Source organism: Podarcis cretensis, assembly GCF_951804945.1.
Source record: "Podarcis cretensis genome assembly, chromosome: 3".
Lineage (NCBI taxonomy): Eukaryota > Metazoa > Chordata > Lepidosauria > Squamata > Lacertidae > Podarcis > Podarcis cretensis.
In genome coordinates, this window is record NC_137172.1 from 79,614,964 (window position 1) to 79,638,938 (window position 23,975).

At 42.5% G+C, this 23,975-nt stretch overlaps 1 long non-coding RNA gene across 1 annotated transcript; it reads left to right on the forward strand.

The window, feature by feature from the left end:
- Positions 1 to 1,335: 1,335 nt before the first annotated feature.
- LOC307213120 lies at positions 1,336 to 22,676 on the forward strand. Its single transcript, XR_013837398.1, has 3 exons — positions 1,336 to 1,454; positions 18,933 to 19,019; positions 22,484 to 22,676. It is a non-coding gene; the product is annotated as an uncharacterized lncRNA (long non-coding RNA).
- Positions 22,677 to 23,975: the final 1,299 nt, after the last annotated feature.

The following is a 23,975-nucleotide window of genomic DNA, read 5'->3' on the forward strand; positions in this document are numbered from 1 at the left end:
TTTCCGTGTGCGACTCTGGCTCGCCAGAGCAGCGATGTCACGCTGGCCACGTGACCCGGAAGTGTCTCCGGACAGCGCTGGCCCCTGGCTTCTTAAGTGAGATGGGCGCACAACCCCAGAGTCTGTCAAGACTGGCCCGTACGGGCAGGGGTACCTTTACCTTTACCTTTAACCATAGCATAGACAACAGTTCTTAGGCTGCCCTTGTCCAGCTGATGGAAGGCAGCTTGTGCCACTGAGGCTGCTTGAGCCTCAAGTGACAATATGGCTCCAGAAGTACTCCCAAGCTACACACCTTCTCTTTCAGAAGGTGCTTAACTCCATCCAGAGCAGCACACATTCCACTAATCCAGTCTAGGGACCCAGCCACTAACAGTACCTCAGTGTTGTCTGGATTAGGCTTCAGTTTATTGGTTCTCATCCAGCACTTCCACTGCCACTGCAGCTGTAAAGAGGACGATGGCTGTGTACCATCAGCATATTGCTGACAAAGTACTCCATAATTCCAGATGACCCCGCTCAGCAGTTTCGTGCAGATGTTAAACAGCACGGGGGATAATATCAGACTCTGGTGAACTCCACACTGAAGGCTCCACAGGGCCAATACTCCTCAGGCAGCACTTTCTGAAAATCACCATCAGAGTAGGACTGGAACCATCACAAAGTGATGCCACCTATCTCCAATTCAGGCAGCTGCTCCAGAAGGACACAATGATTGTTGGCATCAAAGGCTGTGGGATCAAGGGGAATTAAGGGAGCCACATTCTCCTGTTTCTCTTTCAACAGAGGCCTACATAAAGGGTGACCTCCCACCCCCTTAACCACTTCCCGCATCTGTCATGAATGATCATGGATTCCCATACATTTCTAGCTCTCTGTGGCAATGTCTAAGCTGTTCTCTTGGTACACTCCAGTTGCTTTTAATGTGCCTGAGCTTACCCTCTTATAGGTAGATTTCTGTGTTTCCTCCAGAATGATTGAAGCAGAGATGCTTGCAGTGGAAAGTCTGTAGTTGATTTGAACATTTGGGGCAGGAGACAGATAATGAGGACAGGAAGGCACTGCTGAGATGCTAATTCAATTTTCCCACCCATACCTCAGTTCACTGCTGATCCTGGGATCTGCTAGTGTGTAACAGTTACATAGCTGACCATGTCTGCTCTCTGTCTAGTCAGCCCACAATCTGGATAATGTGTTTCACATTACAGGCCAAGCTATGAGCTCATACTGCTATAGTCATAAGTCACAAATAACAGATACGCTAATGCTGCCCATTACTTGTGAGTTATTTTTCCTCATTTAAGTGGCCTCGATGTGACAACTGTGGCTCAGCCTGAATTTTCTTAGAGCTGGAGGACTGAGAGCTATGACCCTTAATCACCAGAGCTGAAGTGATTTTCATATTGGCAGGAGATTTCACTGCTAGTTTAGTACACTCACATAGAAATCAAAGGGTGAGTGCTAATTATATACTTATTTCCCCCAATGCTTATGGCTCGCTTCTATATATTTAACACCATTTGATAGTAATTTGGCAGGATTCTTTAGTACCTGCAGTGCGGAACTGCTATTACCTCTATTTTTGACCCAAGAGATTTAAGGCAATAATTCAAAATTGTCAGCAGGTATGCAACCTGTGACTTATTTATATAACCCTTAAATATCTGTGATGAATACGGATTTTTTCCCTGACTCTCAATTTGCCTCTCAATACCCCAGACATTAATAGTAGGTCAAATGAATGATTATTTGTGTGTGTGTGTGTGTGTGTGTAAAATCAGTGTCAAGTGTGCATGAAAAACCATGCTTCTGCCACAACAACAAAATGCATAAATAGTAGTAGATGTGTTGCTTAGATAGTTTATAATTGATCTAAAGCTTTAAGATGCTGGAGTATCAAGACTTGAGGGTACCTCACATCAAAAAGAATACTGTGGAGTTGGAAAATCGAGTCCTCCTCACAGAGGGCATGTGTTGCGGTGAGATCATCAGGACTGACCTCACTGTTTGTGTGGGTGGGAGCGATTGGATAGCCACAATGTATATGTATAGGCTAAGTAGGCTGAAGCCTAGGGCCTCTAAGCCTAGGGGGCCTTACCAGCCCTCCTGCTCCCCAGCAGGCAGTCTCCCCTCTCCCAAAATTGCAAACCCAAGACTTCATGTGAGGGCAGGGCAACTCAGGCCCAGCAACTATTAGACTCATGGCTAGCCAGTGTGGCCCAATTTGAAGCAGTGGGGTGCAACTTGAATTTTTTTTCCCGGTAGGGCCCCAGTTCACAGCCAAAGTCTGCAAAATCTTATGGATATAAATAAACTCCATCGAGATTGCCCTGGTGTGGGGGCCCCATTACGAGTGGCCCGTGGGGCACAATTTGGCCCAATTGCTCTAATTGCCTTAAAGTCAGCCCTGATGAGACTGTGCAGGGGTTGGACTACACATTCTAGGTCCCTGGTGTCACCATTCAGAGTGCAGACTCAAGGACTTGCTATGAAAATAAAAGGAGGGCACTTATTGGAAATCAGTTTTGTCACCTTTTCCCCCCAAAACCCCGGGGTGATGAGCCCAGCCACCTTTTATTCACAGTCGCATAAGCACTACACTACAGCATGGCCATAAACTTGTACGTTCAACTGCTGAAATATACACCCAATATGTAGCAATGGAGATTTTTGTTACTGCTTTATGAATGAACATGGTATTTTATGAATGGACTCTGTATTTTGTGAATTACCTAAGAGCCACCAATAGGGAGCTCTAGAATCTGACAGCTAACCATTTGGGTACTACCAAACAGTGACCCCTATTGCTGAAAGCAAGTAACCAGCAGGGAACGCTTCAGCTCAACCTCTGCACTGTTGACTGATGACCCCCTGCTGTGCAGATAATGGAAAAAGCTCGTAAATTGTATCCCTTCTGGCATCCTGGCCAACTCTATTATGCTGGTGTAAACCCTGGTGCACCAGAAGCACAGAATAGCAGCAAATAAAATCCACTCATACGTCAGCAACTGATAAGACTTGGCAACCAGTTCTTCCAAAGTCTTCCTAAATTATAAAGCTTAAAAATACAGGCCAAAAGAGAGCAGGTCTGGGAAGAGTGAGGCATACAATGGGCACCACCAGTGAAAAGGCCCTGCTCCATGTAGCTCCTGCCCTGTCATTTGATAGGATGCCCACTTGCCCTCCTTCTTGGCATGGAATGCTGTCTATTGGAGTCTCCAGGTCCAGTACAAAGACCATAAGAAGGGAGAGCAGGGACCTTGAAGTTCCCAACAGTGGTTAATCAAGCAAGCAAGCTCACACACAGGTCACCTTTGTCACAGTCAGGATGCCTATGTCCTGGCCAGGTCTGCACCCAACCTTGTTGTTGTACAATCTTGTTTGTCCTCAGTAACCAACGTTATATTATCAACATATACAAGCAGAAAAGTTGTTTTCCTTCATTTGCAAGGAATCGTACAAAACAAAGTGGCACTAATAAAGAAAAGTTCCAGGGTGGCAACAGAAAGCAAACTAAAAAAGCAAACTATCTAGCAATATCAAGTTATAGAAAAACTGGCGCTATTAACAATAATCCTTCGTTGGTTAATTGGTTCTGCAACTTCCATGCACATGATGCGTGGTGCTAATTATTTTCCCCAAGAGTTAAATGATAAGTAATCAGAGGCAGCTACAGGAGAGCTGTGAGATTCAGGTGAGGTTCAGATGCCTTGTCAATCCCAGCAGGTATATAAGAGGATGACCCGGCCTGCCGAGTGACATGATAGGAGTTTATAAAATTATTCACAGCACAGACAGAGAAAAGTTGTTTTACCTCTCTCATATTACTAGAACTGATGCACATCCAATGGAGATGAATGTTGGAAGATTTGGGACAGATAAAATGAAAGGGTTTTTTGGGTTTTTTTTTTTAACACAGTGCATAGTTATACTATTTAAGTATAGAACTTGCTCCCACAGGAGGCAGAGATGGCCCACCAACTTGGGTGGCTTTAAAAGAGGATGAGAGAAATTCATGAATGGCAGTGCTGTCAGGAGCTACCAGTCACAATGTCTTATCTTGTTCTACCTCCACTATCAGAGGCAATATGTGGTGGGCAGAATGTCATTGTGCTCATATCCTGCTTGGAGACTTCCCACAGGCATTTGGTTGGCCACTGTGAGAACAGGATGCTGGACTAGATGGGCCTGAACCAGCAGGCTCATCTTGTGGGATGGTTTTAATAGATAGGAGAGGATATCTTAATTGACATTTCTCCCTCCAGGTGACCACATGTGTGGGTTGAACAGAGTAAAGTCCTACCATTAGAAGCAAAATGATTTAAATTAAGTCCAGCTGCAAAACAAACTTCCGCTTTCATACTGCTGATTAACAAAGAATCAGACAACAGAGCTTAAAATATGATTTACTTATTTATAGCCTTGCATTGGTTCTCAGCTACAGCAACATTAAAAACTATGCAGGTAAAATACTTATATTTACAGGAAAAGCAGCCTCTGGCATGTGCCTGAGTTGGAGGAAGTGGACATACATTGCCCTGCATAGCTGGTTGAAGAAAGAGAGAGGGGGAAAGGAACCGGAAATCACTATATCATAGAATCATAGAGTTGGAAGGACCACGAGGGTCATTTAGTCTAACCCCCTGCAATGCAGGAGTCTTTTGCCCAAAGTGGGACTCAAACCCATGACTGAGATTAAGAGTCTCATGCTCTACCAACTGAGCTCCTTCCCACTCTGGAGAGGAGGCAAAATGACTTCAATGGTCTGTATCTCTGCCTATCAGCAATATACCACTGAAACACTGGAGAGTTTCTGCAGCAATATAGCTCTGTGGCTGTTAGCCCCTAAACTAGCAAGAATATGCATTGTTGGGTTTGAAGAATAATAATAAAAATAATTTATTATTTATACCCCACCCATATGGCTGGGTTTCCCCAGCCACTCTGGGCAGCTTCCAAGAAAATATTAAAATAAAATAGTCTGTCAAACATTAAAAGCTTTCCCTAAACAGGGGCTGCCTTCAGATGTCTTCTAAAACTCATATGATCTCCCACATAACTTATGTTTATGCTCTTATGTGTTTTAGCTGATAACCAAGGCTTTATCCCCCCCCCGTTTCTTTTTTTTTAAAAATGCTTTTTATTGAGTTTTACATTTTATCATAATAACATCATATCAAATAACAAAAGAAAGACAATCCCCCAATCCCCCCCCCCCCAGGACTTCCCTCAACTTTCTCCTCTGGTTATTTACATATCAACTTTTCCTGCTTGTTTTGTTATCTCTTAATGTAAAGTTCTTTAAATTTGGTATTGTTTTGCTCTTATCATCCTAACATCATCTTTGTAATTTCTATATAGTATTCGTTTTGATAATTGTGTTTATTCAAATCCTGCTAGTGAGTCCATGTTTTTACATTGTTTCTGTAGATTTAACATAAACAGCTCCCAGTCTTTTTAAAAATCTATTGTCCTTGTCTCCGAGTCTTTCAGTTAGATTCGCCATTTCAGCATATTCCACCAGTTTTTCTTGCCATTCTTCTTTAGTTCAGCACTTTCTCATCTTTGGGCTAGCGATATCCTAGCTGTGGTTGTAGCATACATAAAAAGTTTCTTCTTTTCTTTTGGCAGTTCTTGACTTGAAATGTCTAGTAAAATATCTTCTGGTCTTTTAACAAAGGTTATCTTTAACATTTTTTTTCATTTCGTTATACATCATTTCCCAATAATTTTTAATTATTTTACAATTCCACCACAAATTAAAAAACGTGCCCTTTCCCCCCCTTCACACTTCCAACACTTATTGGAGCCTGTTCTATACATGTTTGCCATTTTTGCTGGTGTGATATACCATCAATATATCATTTTCATATAATTCTCTTTTAGTAATATGTAGTCAGAAAATTTTAAATTCACTTTCCATAATATTCCCAGCCTTCCATTTGTATATTATGTCCTAAATCTTGTGCCAACAATCTCCCCCCTCCCCCAGTTTCAAGTCTCTGCTTTTGGCTAGAAGGCTTGTGCAACAGGGCAAGAGGAGAGAGCTTTTCCCACCTTCCTTCCTTTGCCCTAAACAGAGACAGAAGAAACCACTGACTCAATTTCTTGGCAGGCACTAAGCTAGTGCTTCAAGACTTAAAAATTAGGTTTAGGGAAAATTTACTCTTCTTAGTTCTGCTCCTGCTCAACGCTCTTCCTTCATCTCTGCACTTGAAAAAGCCACATGTACAGTGCTCTTGCTCTGCTTAAACTTGATCACCACATCAGGCCTGATGCTGAAGGACACATGAGCAATCAAATTAATTACTGTTATTGTTGTTATAGCACCGACATTGGAAACTGGATATATGGTGGGAATCAGGTAGTAATAACTGTACTTGCAAGGCAGAGAGCCCCACAGTCTATGAGTATGCTTCATTTAAGCAAGCCCTTCTACCCATAGCTAAAAGATGTACTTTGGGGCAAGGAAGACACTGTTGCTGCTTACAACTGATCCACAAGTACCAGGAAATTTGATACATGGTTGTTGATCACTACATCAAAGATTGCATTTTAAAACTAGAGCAGTAAGGTCAGTATTATTCGCTAGCTAAATATGTATTTAATTTAATTCTCCGGCCAAAGCAGAATTGAATTTGTTATGCTCTTGTTGGCTCTATCTTATTTACATTTGACCCGATTTGATTAACAGTGTGCTTCTTTCAAATCTGGCACCCATACTGAGAAACGTCTTTGACATATTAAGAATTATGTCATTGTACAATTTATGACCCAGCATTCTAGCAGGCATGGAATCATCGGCTCCTTGCAGCATTATGAATAGGAAACCCAAGCAAGGGCTTGTTTTCTTTAATTATTGAATTGATATAAATTAGAATTAGCATGGTGGTTGGAATGTAATTACATAGCCATACAATCATTTATTTTGTGTTAATTCACCATGTCCAATTTTCCTGCATTAACCCCTACCCTGCACATTATGACCTGGCATTATGCAGTAGTAATAACAGGTCCTTGATTTCCCCCCCCCCTTCCTCCTCCTCCTCCTCCTGCTCCTTTGTAATTACCTAAACCTAAGATTTGGGGAGGGGGTAGAGATGGGGGGATTATTTGTTCAACTTTATTAATAAGACTTTAGAATCTTGCTGCTAAAAAAAATTGCCTCAATTTGCTAACATTTTCCATTACTAAATGTATCTGTATTTAAATTTATTTTAATTAACTGGAGCCTGCTGTTTCAAAAAGCAGTAGTAACAACTGAAATGAGGAGTAAACAGGAATTCCAACAGAGATATTTCATGCAAAGAGTACTAGGGATACAGAATATAAATTGCCAAGCGCATTGATGCAAACAGTATAAATGAATATCTGGGGAGAGAGAAGGGAAGAATTAAAGCGGCAGTGACTTTGCTTGAGGGTGAACTTTTAAACTTATTTAAAGAGTGGACATGTTGATTGAAGCAGCTGGTGGCGTTTGACATTGTTGGTATTTCCTTCTGCCTTGCGGTCTCTGTTGTGACGTTGTGTGGTTTGAAAGGCCAAGGACCCACAGAGAGGGAACACAACAGTCCATGATGGTCGTTTGCATATACAGACCACAACAGCAAATATGTTGAGAAGGACTTGTTCTTTCATTTAATGATTGCAGTTCAAGGTGAGCCTAGCAGTGTATGGCTTCTGTCCTTCTGCAGGAAATAAAACAGGGCAGTCTAAACATGAAGCACATTGTGGAACCTCTAGTCTGTGCCCACTAGATACACCACCCTAGACACCCCCACACCCCCACACACCATCTATGACACAGTGAATGAATTTTAATTAGAAACTTAATCTTTTCTAAGCATCGTTCCAGTTGGTAGAATACCTTCAAAACCCTCACAGCTCATGGAGCTGAGTTAGGCATCTCTTTGTATATGTTTACTTACATTTTTTTGAGATTCAAGGTCTTCTTAAAAATTCCCTCTAATGCCATCATCAACATACTTTGTCTCCTAATTGAAGAGGGAAAATACTGGCCTATTACCAAATCCCTTTTGTCTCAAACTGGTAAATGTGCCCTGTCCAGCACATCCTGTTTAATGTGTAGAATAAAACTTCCATAGAAACTGGAATTCGGTAAAATAATAGTTTTCAAACTGTGCTCTGGGGGAACTTAGAGGTTCCTCAATGAGAACATCAGTAATACCAGACAAGCATCCCTGAGGTATAGCTTGCTTATTTACAAAGCCACTGCAAAGTTTTGCATGTGTTCCAGGGCACAGTCCCTGTTCAAAGGGAGCAACAGGAATATCTTGATAAGGTACAAAGTGGCTCTACACCCAGAATCCTGTCCAGGAAGGTGCTAAAGATTCCTTAGAAGGCAAATGGATGTGGAAAGTGTTTGCTAGTTTGAAAGCGCTGCTTTAGGACGTATTTCATGTGGGAAAGCCTGGATAATGACATCAGTGAAGTGCAGCACTAACAGCGGTAGTGGCTGGTGCTTGTTGGTGGGACCAAAGGCACAGAGGCCAACAGTAGATGGAGCCAGAGCCAATGGCAGGCAGAGCCAACTAATTCTAGTTTTGTGCCCATAGTCCTCCCTACTGAGTTCTTTAGGGACTAAGGAGGAAGAAGTTCACAAACAGTGCCACCCACTGGACTAAAAAGGTAAAGGTAAAGGATGCTTGACAGTTAAGTCCAGTTGCGAACAACTCTAGGGTTGTGCACTCATCTCGCTTTACTGGCCAAGGGAGCTGACGTTTGTCCACAGACAACTTTTCTGGATCATGTGGCCAGCATGACTAAGCCGCTTCTGGAGAAACCAGAGCAGCACACAGAAACACCGTTTACCTTCCCGCTGGAGCGGTACCTATTTATCTACTTTTACTTTGAAGTGCTTTCGAACTGCTAGGTTGGCAGGACCTGGGACTGAACAATGGGAGCTCACCCCATCGCAGGCATTCGAACCTCCGACCTTCTGATTGGCAAGCCCTAGGCTCAGTGGTTTAGACCACAGCACCACTTGCTTCCCCTGGACTAGTTGTCAGTAAAAAGGCAGGCAGGTGAGTGGCGGTGGTGAGTGGTGGTGGAGGTTAGAGCGATGTTGGTGGGGCAGTGTCTCATTCACCTTAATGGAATGATGCTTACCTTCTAGTCAGGCATCTTTGCAGGATGGTGGCGGCACCAGCCCAGGATCCGATGGGTGCGCTAGAGACAAGGGGGTTTTCTGGGCTGGCATGAACCCTCTGTGGCTTCACACAGACCCAGGAAGTGGACTGCAGCACTCCTCAAGGTAGCAACCGTGCAAGGAGTACCTACATGATGTGTGTTCCCTTTGGCTTGGATTAACCCCCAAATGACATACCTCAACAGGCAGGCTGATTGTCAAACGATTTCCCAATGCCTTGCCAAACCCTTCATCTGTAATCAATAAAGTTGTGGCCTGATTTGACCCATGCAACGTCTCCTGTGTAATAATTGAGATTGGTCCTGGGTGCTGGGGGTGCCTGGCTCACGCAATGAGCTCCTCTCATTCAAAGCAGTTCTATATACAAAAAGAACCTAAGTCAGAGATATTAGTAGAGTTGACAGCAGGATTGCGGTTGCATAATGCCAGAAAGCCAGCTCATTCTTTGCTTTTTACCGAGGTAAGGTGCTGCCTAGAAACAACCCCATGACTTTTGATGAAATAGGATTTCTTCATTTTCCTCTTCTGAAGGAAAGCGCATACACATATTGATGCACACAAATGCTATTATCCTTTCTCCACAGTCAATTACAACCTCTTAACTTCTTCCAATAGTCTAATTCTTCTTCCCCTCTCAACTGTCAGCCACCCTCCAAGTTTCTAGGCTAGGTTCTCTAGCAGGCTTCCTCTCCTGAGAAATTATTACAGTTCAGGAGAGTCAGCAATAATCTCTAGCTACTTTGTTGTGCGCATTTAACACTGTGACATGTTATTCAGACTATATATAATTGCTGGTCCATTAATCACCAAATGGCTGCTTGGTCACAGGAGGTTTGTAGATGGATTGTCAGACAGCCGGATAGTAGAGGCTTGATGTCGAAAGTGGCAAAGGAGATTTGAATATTAGGACTTGGATCCAAAGATATACTCTGGGTGTCCCCAAGGGTTTGAGTGTGCCCAGTGTATTTTATTATTATTATTCGTTTGCTGAATGGAAGATTCTCATGCACCCCTTTTACATCAGCTAATTGGTGATAATTGCTGAGGGAAAGAGAGATGGGTGTGCTTTGAGGAGGAAAGGGGAGAGCCAAAGGGCCCACTGATATTCTGTGGCCAAGGCCCCCCATCTGGCATGGTCAGTGGTTAGAGATGATCGAAGTTGCAGTCCAACCACAAAGAATCATAGAATTGTAGAGTTGGAAGGGATTCAAAGGGTCATCTAGTCTAATCCCCTGCTGCAAGAATCACAGCTAAAGAATCCCTGACAGATGGTTGCCCAACCTCTACTTAAAAACCTCCAATGAAGGAGAGTCCACCACCTTCTGAGATAATCTATTCCACTGTCAAACAACTCTTTCTGCCAGAAAGTTCTTCCTAATGTTTTGTTGGAAGCTCCTTTCTTGTAATTGGAATTCATTGCGTACAAAACTGGATACAAAACTGGTTTCTGACCAAGGCAGGCTAGAGCAGCCCTATTTTTTTTAAAAAAAATTTTTATTAAATTTTGACATAAATATATTTCACAAACATACAAAAGACAAAATGAAAAAGAAAAAACAGAAAAAGAGAAAAAAACAAACAAACAAAACATGAAATACATACAACTTTGATGACATTGATCGACTTCCCTTTATCTCGATTTCGGAAATTATTATCTTGTTTATCTATCTGCTGTGTCTATTCCTTAATAAAACTTTTTACGTAGTAAGCGTTATCTCATGCCTACTGTGATTTCTATAAGTACATATGTGTTTCTGATCAACATTTTAATTTTCCCCTTGTCTCTATTTCCATATATATCCTAAATTTATCCCATTCATTGTTAAATTTTGCACTTCTTTGATTTCTTATTTTCTGTGTCAATTTAGCCAGCTCCAAATAATCGGATAATTTAAGTTGCCACTCCTTTAGTGTTGGGATTTTTGGTGTTTTCCAGTACTGTGCTATGAGGGTTCTGGCGGCCACCGTTGCATATTGAAAAAAGGTTCTATCTTCTTCTTTGATATCCTTACCAATTATCCCCAGCAGGAAGGCTTCGGGTTTTTTAACAAACGTGTATTTAAGAATTTTTTAAAATTCATTATAGATGGATTCCCAAATTTTTTTGAGAATCTCGCACGTCCACCACATATGAATGAATTCGCCCTCCTTGCTCTTACATTTCCAACACAGTTTATCACCCGTTCTATACATTTTATGTAGTTTTACCGGTGTTATGTACCATCTGTACATCATCTTATACATGTTTTCCTTTAGTGTCGTGCATGCTGAAAAATTCATATCTTTACACCACAATGCCTTCCATTTGTCAAACTCTATGTTGTACCCTAGGTCTACCGCCCACTTCACCATCACATCCTTTACTTCCTCGTCCTTGGTGTCCCACTCAAGTAACTGGTTGTACATTTTTGATAATAATTTTGTTTTACTTTCTATTATTTCAATCTGAAATCTAGATTTCTTGTCATTTATTCCGATCTTATTATCTTCCCTCCACATTGAATTAATTTGATGGTATTGAATCCAGCCAGTCAGCTTGCTTTTTATTTCTTCATAAGGTCTAATCCTCCACCCGGATTCTGTTTTGGTTAGTAAATCTTCATATGTCCATCTTTCCCCCTCTATATTTAATATTTTAATTGTTAAAATGTCTATTGGTGATAACCACCAGGGCGTTTTCTGCTCCAACAGTTTTTTATTCCTTTCCCACACTTCCAGCAGTGGCCCTCTGAAAATGTGGTTAGAAAAACCTTTATGAACCCTTCCCTTGTCTCGCCATAGAGCAGCCCTATTACTTCCCTTGATCTCGACTGTTGATGCAGCCTAGAATTGCATTAGGGGTTTTTTTCTGCTGCTATTTCACACTGTTGATTTGTGTTAAGCTTGTGGTCTACTAAGACTCATAGATCCATTTCACACGTCCTTCTGTCAAGGCATTCTTGCCTCAGTGTAGAGCTTTGCATTTGTCCCTAATGAAATTCATTTTGTTAGTTTTGACCCAGTTCTCCAATCTGTTAAAGTCAGATTAGAGAACTGGAGGGCTACAGGATCCCATTCCTAGGCTAGAGTGACTAAACGAAACCATACAGTACTCAGAGAGTATACTCATTGAAATCAGTGAAGTTAGCTACTTGTCTATTGACTTTAATGGGTCTACTCCCTCCAGGTATGACATAGCTGGACACACCCTTTTATTGTACCTCACCTTTCATAATTCAATAAATTATAGGGAAATGTTTCACACTGCATCTATAGCTGTCTGTATACATTGACCACCTTAGGTCCTCCAACACATACGTCATCACTAGCCAACATGGTCAGTAGTCTTACAGTGGTCTTGCTCTTAGCTGCCTGCTCCTGCAGAAGTCCAATGAGTTTAGCAGAAAATATGCTTAGAGTGCCATCTATAACTGGAGGATACTACATTCCACAGAAGGGTATGCTCAGGTCCCAGAAAACAGCAAATGCTATCAATAAAACATGAAGCAAAGTTAATTACAGGCTTCCGTTCAGAGGCACTCTGCCGCTAGTGGCCCATTATAATGAATCATTTTTCAAACAGAGCAGAGATTGACTGAGATTTCATAAACTTTCCATTCTCCATGTTTTCCCTGTGCAATAAATGCCTGCTGTACACTGGGAAAGTGATTAAGTATCAATTTCATGTAGAATCAGGAATAAATGTTTAAAAGACTAATGAGACACTATTTTTACTGCTTCCAGTGCTGTGGCTAAGTCGTGTTGTGTTGGACAAATGCCTCTGTCATTAATTAGCCATTGACTGTCCTTTTTTTGTTTTTAACCTTCTAGGTTTCTAACTACATATGTGACATTAATCACATGGTTTGTCATTGAGTGCATGGTTTTTCTTTCAGAAAAAGCCAACAGAGGGGGACATTGTGGATCTGGACTTTTTTGGTGGAAGGGGAGGGATAGGAGACTCCAGCCCTTTATCCCCTGACATAGGTTGCCCCCCCCCACCTGCCATTTGCATAGGGAAAAGCTCAAATTTTCTTAAAATGCTAGTGAGTCCCCACCCCACCAGATTGGGACCATAATGAAGGACAAAATGCTCAAATCCTCCTACTCCATGCCAGACTCCCAATCTAGATGGGGCCTCCTGTCCTTACTGCATCTGGAGGACTACTGTGCTGAAGGACAAACCATGTGACTGATATCCCAAATAGTTTGACCCTAACTAGAATCACCTGTAAACTGACTGTTCATTTGCAAGGTTATAGCTTTTGCCTATGGTACAAAGCTTGCATTTTCTTTGGACGTGACAATCAGCATTATCATTCTTTATAACATGACTAGGGAACTGGATCCAGCAGGGCTACTTGGAGAGGTGGGTGGGCCTGTGCCCCTGTCAATCACCTGGCATCATATAATCTCAGGTGACTGAAAATTCAAGCTGGAGCCGCAAAGGAAGATCCTGGCTTGAGTTCAGATAGGGATAACAAGGAAGAGTCTGAGAATGTAAGCCTAATGAAGTTTATTATGACATCAAGGTGACATATAAATAATGTTACAAACATGCAAACAAACCAATGCCATTAAAATTGACTTTTGTGGGGCTGTACAAAGATAATAATTTTATCAGTTGCTCTACTTATGTTTTGGCCTCTGGCCCTCCCCATTACTGGTATGTGGCCCCTGAGAGGATGCCGACAAAGGAATGCGCCCCCTGACCACAAAGGATTCCTCACCCCCAACTAGAGACTAGACCGGCTTTTCTCAACCTTGGGTTCCCAGATGTTCTTGAACTACAACTCCCATTATCCCTGACCACTGGCCATGCTGGCTAGGAATGATGGGAGTTGTAGTCCAACAACATCTAGGGACCCAAAGCTGAGAAAGGATGGACTAGACTTTCCTGTGATTTGTAAGCTTACTGGTTGCTGGCATGGCAGAAAAATATAATCTCTTCTTAGCATTCTCTTCTCCCACCCTTCTGCTGACCAAGCTGCCTCTTAATTTGACCAAGGTCCTTAAAGGCACTGGCAGTTCATGTTTTACATGTAGTGATCAAAAGCATGAATAATAGGATAATTTAAATAAATACAGAGAGGGGTAAATTCTGGTAAACAGAGGGGGAAATATATGTTTTGTTCAAAGATGGATAGACAAGCCTCACTCTCAGAAATGCATCCTCCTAGACAGTACAGCCTAGAATGGGAAGTAAGATGTGTTAACTCTCTGAGGTGTAATAGCTACTCATTGACTGCTCACCTTTTGAGACATAAACCATTTATTAATTTTAAATAGGACCTCAGAATTTATATCTCCTCCTGACAGTGTATGACCTTCGCTGTTATCCATCATATTAAGTGGCATGAAATGCACATTTCTAAAGGAAAAGCAATCATCAACACACTAACAGCTCCCTGGGATGTGATACTTCACAAATAATCATGTTCAGTCCTATTTCATGAGGGATCATTACACATTTATACAAATGGCATGATGATGTGCACAGCTCAGAACAAAAAGTGTCCAGTGTTGTACGCATGGCAATATGTGGATAAAGGTAAAGGTAAAGGTACCCCTGCCCGTATGGGCCAGTCTTGACAGACTCGGGGGTTGTGCGCCCATCTCACTTAAGAGGCCAGGGGCCAGCGCTGTCCGGAGACACTTCCGGGTCACGTGGCCAGCGTGACATCGCTGCTCTGGCCAGAGCCAGAGCCAGAGCCGCACACGGAAACGCCGTTTACCTTCCCGCTGGTAAGCGGTCCCTATTTATCTACTTGCACCCGGAGGTGCTTTCGAACTGCTAGGTTGGCAGGTGCTGGGACCGAGCAGTGGGAGCGCACCCCGCCGCAGGGATTCGAACCGCCGACCTTTCGATCGGCAAGCCCTAGGCGCTGAGGCTTTAACCCACAGCGCCACCTGCGTCCCCGTGCCACCTGCGTGACAATAAATGCTCGGAAGAAACGGAGAGACAAGATTGAGCCATATTTTTCTCTTTCATATAATAGCAAAGGGTTGCCATATTTCTTTAGGGATGCTGCTCTCGTGCTTTTAAACAGCATTCTAATGTACAGGGCAGGATTCACCTAAAGATCCCCACCAGCAGAAGCCCTGCTCAAGGACCTCTTGTGCAGAGAAGTTTTCCCACCTCTCTTACACACTGAAATTGTATATATGTGTCAGGAGAACCTGCAGAATAGTGCTGGAGGATTGTTTTGCCTAGCAAGCTGAAATGCTAGTGCAGATGGGACATTCGTAATAGCGCAACATTGAATTCCACCCACAGAAAGTTAGTGAGACATTAACAGCTTTCCCCATCACTTATTTCAATGCTAGGGGGGAAATCAGTTGCTAAATGTCTGTGTGTCAGATTGGGCTCCTGTTGAAGACATATGAGCAAAGCTAGTAAAAAAAATTACAAGAAGTGGCAAAATCTAACAAAAGGTGTATTAGTCTAGGAAAAAGGAAAGGACATATCAATTTCTTAAACATTTGGTGAAATATACAGATATTGTTCTCTCCCCATTGGGGCATGAATTTTCCTGACACCTATCTCATACCTATTTTGTTTATTCCAAATCTGAAACAAAGCTAGGAAGAATTTAATGCAAATTATCCTAACTTGCATTTTCTGGAGAAATTTTAAATGCACAATTCTATTAATTTGATTTCTGTTAATCTGATTCCCAGTGATGGATGATGCGGAATGCACATAGCTTTTCTTATCAGTTGCCAAATGCCATACAGCTTTAAAATCCAACAAGTTATCTATTTCAGTCGTAAAAGCTCTAACATTTGCCAAATTGGTCCAGCTATTCTAGTTGGTAGATATTGTCATGTAAGTAACAGAGAGAATTACTAAAGTGTGACTTGAGACTTCATTCTGTGCCTAATAGCAGGAGTAATAAAAACACACTAATACATAACATTTGTATAGTGGCTTCTGAGTTTCCAAAAGGCTTCTCATGCATTATCTCAGTAATCCTGCACAATTGCCTTGTAAGGTCAGTATTATTACATCCATCATAGATTAGTGGCTGAGTTGATTATCGTTTGCCTCGGACAGAAACAATATCTGAACTAGGATGTGTGTTCAGATTTCTGCAACTTGGTGCAGACCATGTGCTGTTCATGTGCCCCCTGGATGTGCCCTTTCAGGGTGTGTCCCCCTCTAATTTTTCCACGTACTTGCAGTATTGCCAAAATAACAGCAAAGCCAAAACGGTTTTCTATTTGCATTGGAGGAGCTACTGTAATTGGTTTTGTTTTTACTGCATTTCATTGATCTAAGAAGAAAGTGCACGCAAGGGTGGGCTGTGCTATTGAATGTGCATATGTGTTCATAAAGGTAAAGGGACCCCTGACCATTAGGTCCAGTCATGACTGACTCTGGGGTTGCGGCGCTCATCTCGCTTTATTGGCTGAGGGAGCTGGTGTACAGCTTCCGGGTCATGTGGCCAGCATGACTAAGCCGCTTCTGGTGAACCAGAGCAGCGCACAGAAACGCCGTTTACATTCCCGCCGGAGCGGTACCTATTTATCTACTTGCACTTTGACATGCTTTCAAACTGCTAGGTTGGCAGGAGCAGGGACCGAGCAATGGGAGCTCACCCCGTTGCGGGGATTCAAACTGCCAACCTTCTGATCGGCAAGTCCTAGGCTCTGTGGTTTAACCCACAGCGCCACCTGCGTCCCTTATATGTGTTCATAAAGGTAAAGGTAAAGGTACCCCTGCCCGTACGGGCCAGTCTTGACAGACTCTGGGGTTGTGCGCCCATCTCACTTAAGAGGCCAGGGGCCAGCGCTGTCCGGAGACACTTCCGGGTCACGTGGCCAGCGTGACATCGCTGCTCTGGCGAGCCAGAGCCGCACACGGAAACGCCGTTTACCTTCCCGCTGGTAAGCGGTCCCTATTTATCTACTTGCACCCGGAGGTGCTTTCGAACTGCTAGGTTGGCAGGCGCTGGGACCGAGCAGCAGGAGCGCACCCCGCCGCAGGGATTCGAACCGCCGACCTTTCGATCGGCAAGCCCTAGGCGCTGAGGCTTTAACCCACAGCGCCACCTGCGTCCCCTATATGTGTTCATAGATAACTGCTAATCAGATCACAGTCAGCACTGGTCCAGCATTGCCAAGCAACCTGTTTGTAAGTGGGGACTAGGTCCATTTGACTGTGGAGGTTTGCTTCTGATCCAGAACTCCCATTGTTAGATGTGGAACTCACTCAGAGAACCATGTATATGGGCCCCATGTTGGCATGTGGTTTCTGATACAGCAAAATATATTCCATCTCAGATTTTTATACTATCAAATGACAGAGATGCTATGAGTCATATTGCATTATACACTCAATCAACCATACCCTTTATTTTTGTAAGTATGAATTTTTTGGTGGTACTATATTTAAATGGAACTCATCAGTGCAATCCTATATGTTTCTGCTCAGAAGTAACTGCTATTGGATTCAATAGCAGTTGATCCTAGGTAAGTGTGTATAGAATTTCAGCCTAAATATTGTATTTTAGCGGAATTTAATGGATTGTGCTCTGTGGTTCAAAGAAGTCCATTTTGCACAGGCATATTTTCTACTTTGTTGTTGTTGCTACTTTGCTTGTCATTTAAAGAACTTTTTAAATGTGCAAAACTGAAAAATATCAACATGCTCTTCACAGGCACTTGCATCCCACTGATACATCAAATGTCTTTAATTGTGTCCTGGCATTTTTAGATTATGTCAGGAAAGCTTGACAACTTAATGACAATGGTGAAGCCAGCAGGGGGAACTTGAGTCAATTTTGTAGGATAAATGAAGCCTATGTAAAACGAAATGTTCATGAACTTTCAAAGCACCAGTTGGATTTCTTTCTCTCATTGTAAAGGTCTTTACAAAAGCAAGACACTACCAGTACTTTGGCCACCTCATGAGAAGAGAAGACTCCCTGGAGAAGACCCTGATGTTGGGAAAGATGGAGGGCACAAGGAGAAGGGGGCGACAGAGGACGAGATGGTTGGATAGTGTTTTCGAGGTTACCAGCATGAGTCTGACCAAGCTGCGGGGGGCAGTGGAGGACAGGAGTGCCTGGCGTTCTCTGGTCCATGGGGTCACGAAGAGTCGGACACGACTAAACGACTAAACAACAACAACAACAACACCAACTACCAGCTCATTCCTTACTAGCCCAAGGTCAGGTCTTTTGCTATATGAGCCATAGGTACAGGGTGGTTATTTAAAAAGTGAATGCAGAAGAACGTCAAGCTCATGGCAAACTATTTGTCTGTATCTGTGGCTACTTCTCTAGTTGGAGTACTATGGAATAAACAATGGTTTTTAAAGAAACAATTATCTAAGAAAGGGCATGCATTTCAATAACATACGAGGAAAAAGAAAGACAATACTACTTAATCAAAATTAAACATACACACAAAACAAAATTGGGCTGTTATGTTCCCAGTTCCTAAAAATAATAATTATTAATGGGTGTGGGGGGATAGTAGCATTTTTTTAAAACATATGTTTATGCACTACATATTAAGTTGCCTTAAATCAAACCATACTCTCCAACATTTTGCAAAAGAAACAGGGACACTTAAGTAGGGTTGCCATATGACTTGGCTTGCCAGGCTTCACCTGGATACTAGTGCCCTTTTGGACCATTATGTGGTCTGTGCTGGCTAGAGCTTATGAAAATTATAGTATAAAACATCTGGAGGGTGCAGGGTTTAGAAGGACAATTCAGTTTTCTGAAGACAGCATGCACTACTTCCTGTCAAAAACATACTTTTCTTCCCCCAGGAGCTGAAATGAGAATGTAAATAAAACCGCATATCCTAACACCACCATACTCTCCACTGGCCTTCATTCTAAGGAAACCAAACCTGGGTAAGTGATGGAACCTTTGGAGTCACACACTTTTTGGAGACTGTGGTGGTGTGTAATAATAGGACGTGGGTGGTGCTGTGGTCTAAACTACTGAGCCTCTTGGGCTTGCTGATTGGAAGATCGGCGGTTCAAATCCCCACGATAGGGTGAGCTCCAGTTGCTCTGTCCCAGCTCCTGCCAACCTAGCAGTTTGAAAGCACACCAGCACAAGTAGATAAATAGGTACCCCTGCGGCAGGAAGGTTAATGCCATTTCTCTGCACTCTGGTTTCCATCACATTGTCCCGTTGTGCCAGAAGCAGTTTAGTCAAGCTGGCCACATGACCCAGAAAGCTGTCTGTGGATAAACACCAGCTCTCTCACCCTGAAAGTGCTATAAGTGCCACAACCCATAGTCACCTTTGACTGGACTTAACTGTGGAGGGGTCCTTTACCTTTACCTTAATAGGTATTTGAAAACAGGACTCCACCTGTCCATCCCAGCATTGGATGGCCAAAGCAGGCTGGAGGAAAGAAGAGACTCATTTAGCAAATCAGTTATTTCTTTTGCCTCTGTGATTGAAACACTATAATAATAATAATAATAATTTATTATTTATATCCCGCCCATCTGGCTGGGCCTTCCCAGCCACTCTGGGCGGCTACCTATACCACCTGCTCCAGTTTCTACTTCTCTGTTGTATTGGCATGACTGTAGCTGTGATAGCATCTAATAATGATGAAGTTTTAAAATATAAGTCAGAAAAGGGAGTTCTGGCATGTGACTGTTGATCTGACATTGTAGTCATGTGTCCTTTTGTGTGGAGAAGATCTGCTGTTGTGATAAGGAGTTAGCTTCTCTTCAGGGCACAAGTCATTTTAATCAAGGTAGAAGAATTTTTTTAATAGACATTCTTTTCAGTCTTTTAAGCATATGATTAGAAAGCAGGTATGTGTATGTGTATCCCTCTTGGATGAAAGAGGAGAAGTGCTCCTTGAAGAGATTTTAACAAACCATCCTTTTTGACATTTTTATAGCCCTTGAGGAACTTTCTTGTCCCCCTTGTGATGTATCTTTATATCTCTCCCATAAAAACATAGGAAGCCAATGCCCTGGGATACTTTTTATGCTTCTAGCAGTTCTAGCTTTTTATCTACTTTCTCTGGTGGTTTTATGCATAAATAAACAAACATCAAGGAAAAAGGTAATGAAAGAATAGAATGTCAGAAATGCAATACAAACCAAATGACTGGTTTCCACCCCTCGGCTAGATAGAGCTACATTTTAGTTGTTCATGTACAGAATAGTTTTTTTAAAATTGCATCTGATTTTAAACATAAAAGAAGCACTGTGCTGAGACATATTTCAAGCTCCTAAAGGCTATGCTACCTATCAGCCACAGCCCTGTCTCTGGCAGCCGTCCTACAGCTGAACAGAAACACATATAAGGGACAAGGCAAGAAGCTTACATCCGTCATCTTATTTAGTCTCACAGACTAGCAAGGGTAGCCAAAGTGGTGCTTTCCAGATGTTCAGTACAACTCCCATCATCCTTGGCCATGCTGGCCGAGGATGATGAGTTATACTCCCAAACATATGGATGATACCATGTGAGCTACCCTTTCTCTATAGTATACTGTACAGTGGTACCTTGGGTTACAGATGCTTCAGGTTATGTGTTTTCAGGTTGCGCACCGCACCGAACCAGGAAGTACCGGAACTGGTTACTTCTGGGTTTCGGCTCTCGTGCATGCACAGAAACACTAAATTGCGCTTTGCACATGTGCAGAAGCACGAATCACGACCCACTCATGCGCAGACACGGCGCTGAAGGTTGTGAACGCTACGGGTTGCGAACGTGCCTCCCGCATGGATCACGTTCGCAACCCAAGGTTCCACTGTACATGGTTATATAGAAACATAACAAGTTGCCTTATGCTGAGTCACACCCTAAGTCCATCTAGTTCAATACTGCCCAGACTGACTGGCAGTTTCAGACAATGGGCCTTTCCCAGCCATACTTGGAGATGCTGGAGGTTGAACAAAACACTTTTTGCATGAAAGGCAGATGTTCTACTATTGAGTCATGGCCTTTCCCCCTTATTACATGCAAACCACCAATTTTATCAGTATTGACACCTGTGACTTTGACTACCTTTTTTTTAAAAAAAGCAAACCAATATTTGGGTGGGCTTATGAGGCACATACTAGCCTACTTCTGGTTTTCTGAATAGGACAGTGTTGTACTTTAAGATCAGGACTATGCAACTGTCTTGTGTTCCAGCACTTTATTGAGTTTGAATGATTTTTTTTTTAAAAAATGCTGATCTGGTATGAGAACTATGTTGTATTTAAAACTTAATTTATATTGCAAGCGAGCACAATTTTGCACAATATGCATTTTGTTGCTAAAATCAATGAAGATTTAATGCCATCCCCCTTATTATAACCTGCCTCCCCTAAACACACACACATTTCTGTCTTAGCTCTCTTCCTATTTAGCATTGCTTTTGCTCACACTGCAAGATGTCAACATTATATATCCATTTCACAAATGTAAATTTGGCCAATGAATAAAGACCATATCATGTGCTCAGGAGCGCCAGCACCAGTTCTCACCGTAAGTCAGCCATTACTATTCATATGTAATAGTATATTCAATATACAATAGCATATTGCATATTCAGAAAAGCTGTTCCTGAACTACATCTTATGATGTGGCACTCCATATATGGAAGAGATCCAGAGATCAGAATCCAACCTCGGGAATGTATGGTCACTTCCTCTATTAATCTCAGAAGTGTTCGATTCTAGTAAATTTGTATTTTCATTCCCACAAAACAGAAATAACTTCCACAAGTGAGTTTTTGACCCTGATCCTCCAACTTCAAGGAGGCCTTTTGAGGCTGCAGCCCTCTGTAGTGGCAAACTGGACTAAATAAATCAAATAAAGATTCAGCACATAGCCATTAAGTCAGCCCACTGAGTTGTGCACTGTCCTGAAAGTTGCTGAGCAGCAGAAGGTAAAGTAATCGCTCAGTAATGTCAAGATGAATAAAATAAAAGGCTATCTCATGTTGCAATTGATTTCAATCTGCTGAAATATGCACTATGCATTTTGATTAGCCTGGCAATGCAAGATGCTGTGCTGTGTGCAAGGGGAGCTCCTTTATTTTGTTATTGTTCTTCTTCTTCTAGAAGACCATCATTCATCACACCATTTTCTAATCTACATTTTATTTCTTTTGATGGGATCAATGTACACAATAAAGGGTGTTACCTTGCATTCCTGCATGTTGATTGGACTTGGCAATGGTGAGCCACATATATATAGCCCAGCAGCATGGTAGGTTAAGAAAATGTTTGCTAATGCCATCTGTTACATTATTCATTGACCTCCTCCCCCCTTCCTTGACCACTCTACCTTAGAAATGATGAGTGCATATTTCAAGATGTCATTCCAACCCATTCTGTTTGTTTTACAGGACTGTGTGAGACATAAAAATGAAAGATGGTGCCCAATGAAGCAATAAACAACTGCACAGTTAATGCCCAAGATGGAAAGCCAATGGTTCCTGATGCATGATTTCATTGGTGTGAAATAACTTTGAAGGGAAAATAAATAATAATTATTAGTCATTTATGGGGCCAGATGGACAGTTTAGTTTTGTGTGCAAGCAGAATACATATTAGCTGGTTGTGTGCAAAGTTTGATGTTCTTTTTAAAAAAATATTCAGAGTTGTTTGATGTTTGAAGCACATCATCATGACTGAACAATGTGAGAAATGTATTGTCATAGGTTTTGGGTGTCAGGTGCAAAGCACCTATAATTTCTGGATTTAGTAATTGTTAGAAATTAACTGAGGTTTGAGAAGTTGATCTGCAAACACTAAACTTCTAGATCTAGCAGGGATTCAAGCTGGAAATAGCAGAGGCCAGATTCCTCATGAGGCAACCACTTAATAAAAGGTGAGCCATCAGGACCTTCTGTGCCAGAACGTCCTGATGGGAGGTGGAGCCCCTTCTCCAGCTGTGTGTTAGTAGGAAGAGACAAAAAGGGTTTAGGAGTTCAGTTTGGATGATGTTGGTGAGAGGGAAATAGTTTTCACTGGGTCAGCAGTGACAATGAGGAAGGAGGTGGGCAAAGAGCACCATGTGGGCTGAGTGTGGCAGGTTGTAACAAAAGAGTCAGAGAGCATGGGTGATTTCTCTGTTCTTAGACCCAAGCTTGTAGGAGAATCAAGGGACCCTCTTGGAGTGTAATGTGTGAAACCTCTCCATCTCATGTTGTATATAAAGGCAAAGCTAAAGGTACCCCTGACAGTCAAGTCTAGTCATGAACAACTCTGGGACTGCGGCGCTCATCTCACTTTACTGCCCAAGGGAGCCGGCATTTGTCCGCTTCCACGCCGTTTAACTTCCCACGGAAGCGATACCTATTTATCTACTTGCACTGCGTGCTTTCGAACTGCTAGGTCGGAAGGAGCAGGGACTGAACAATGGGAGCTCGCCCTGTGGCAAGTCCAAGCGGCGCAATGGTTTAAACCACAGCGCCACCTGCGTCCCACCATGTTGTATATAGGCATAAATAAATTCTATATCATGAAGAAACCATAGTCTCCACTGTGTCTCAGGAAACACAGACCCTGGGTAAAGCATGCCTGCAGCCCCTGGAATCTCACACCACTCACTGGAGATTCGGGTGGCATGTAGCAGTATTATTGCATATGACAGTAATGGTAAGAGAAGCAGGAGATGAGAAAAGAGGCTACTTGTCATGGCGGCAGCCACACCACCCTGCAACTCAGCTTGTGTCTGGGGATATCCCATGCTGGGCCATGAGCTGCAGTCGAAAACATTTGAAGGGAAAGTTGTACTAAATGATTCAGAATAGTGAAAACTCAGAAGGACCATGAAGAGCTCTAAACTCTCTCTTGTTAAATGGTGTGACCGGGCAGCCAAATTGCAAGCATATT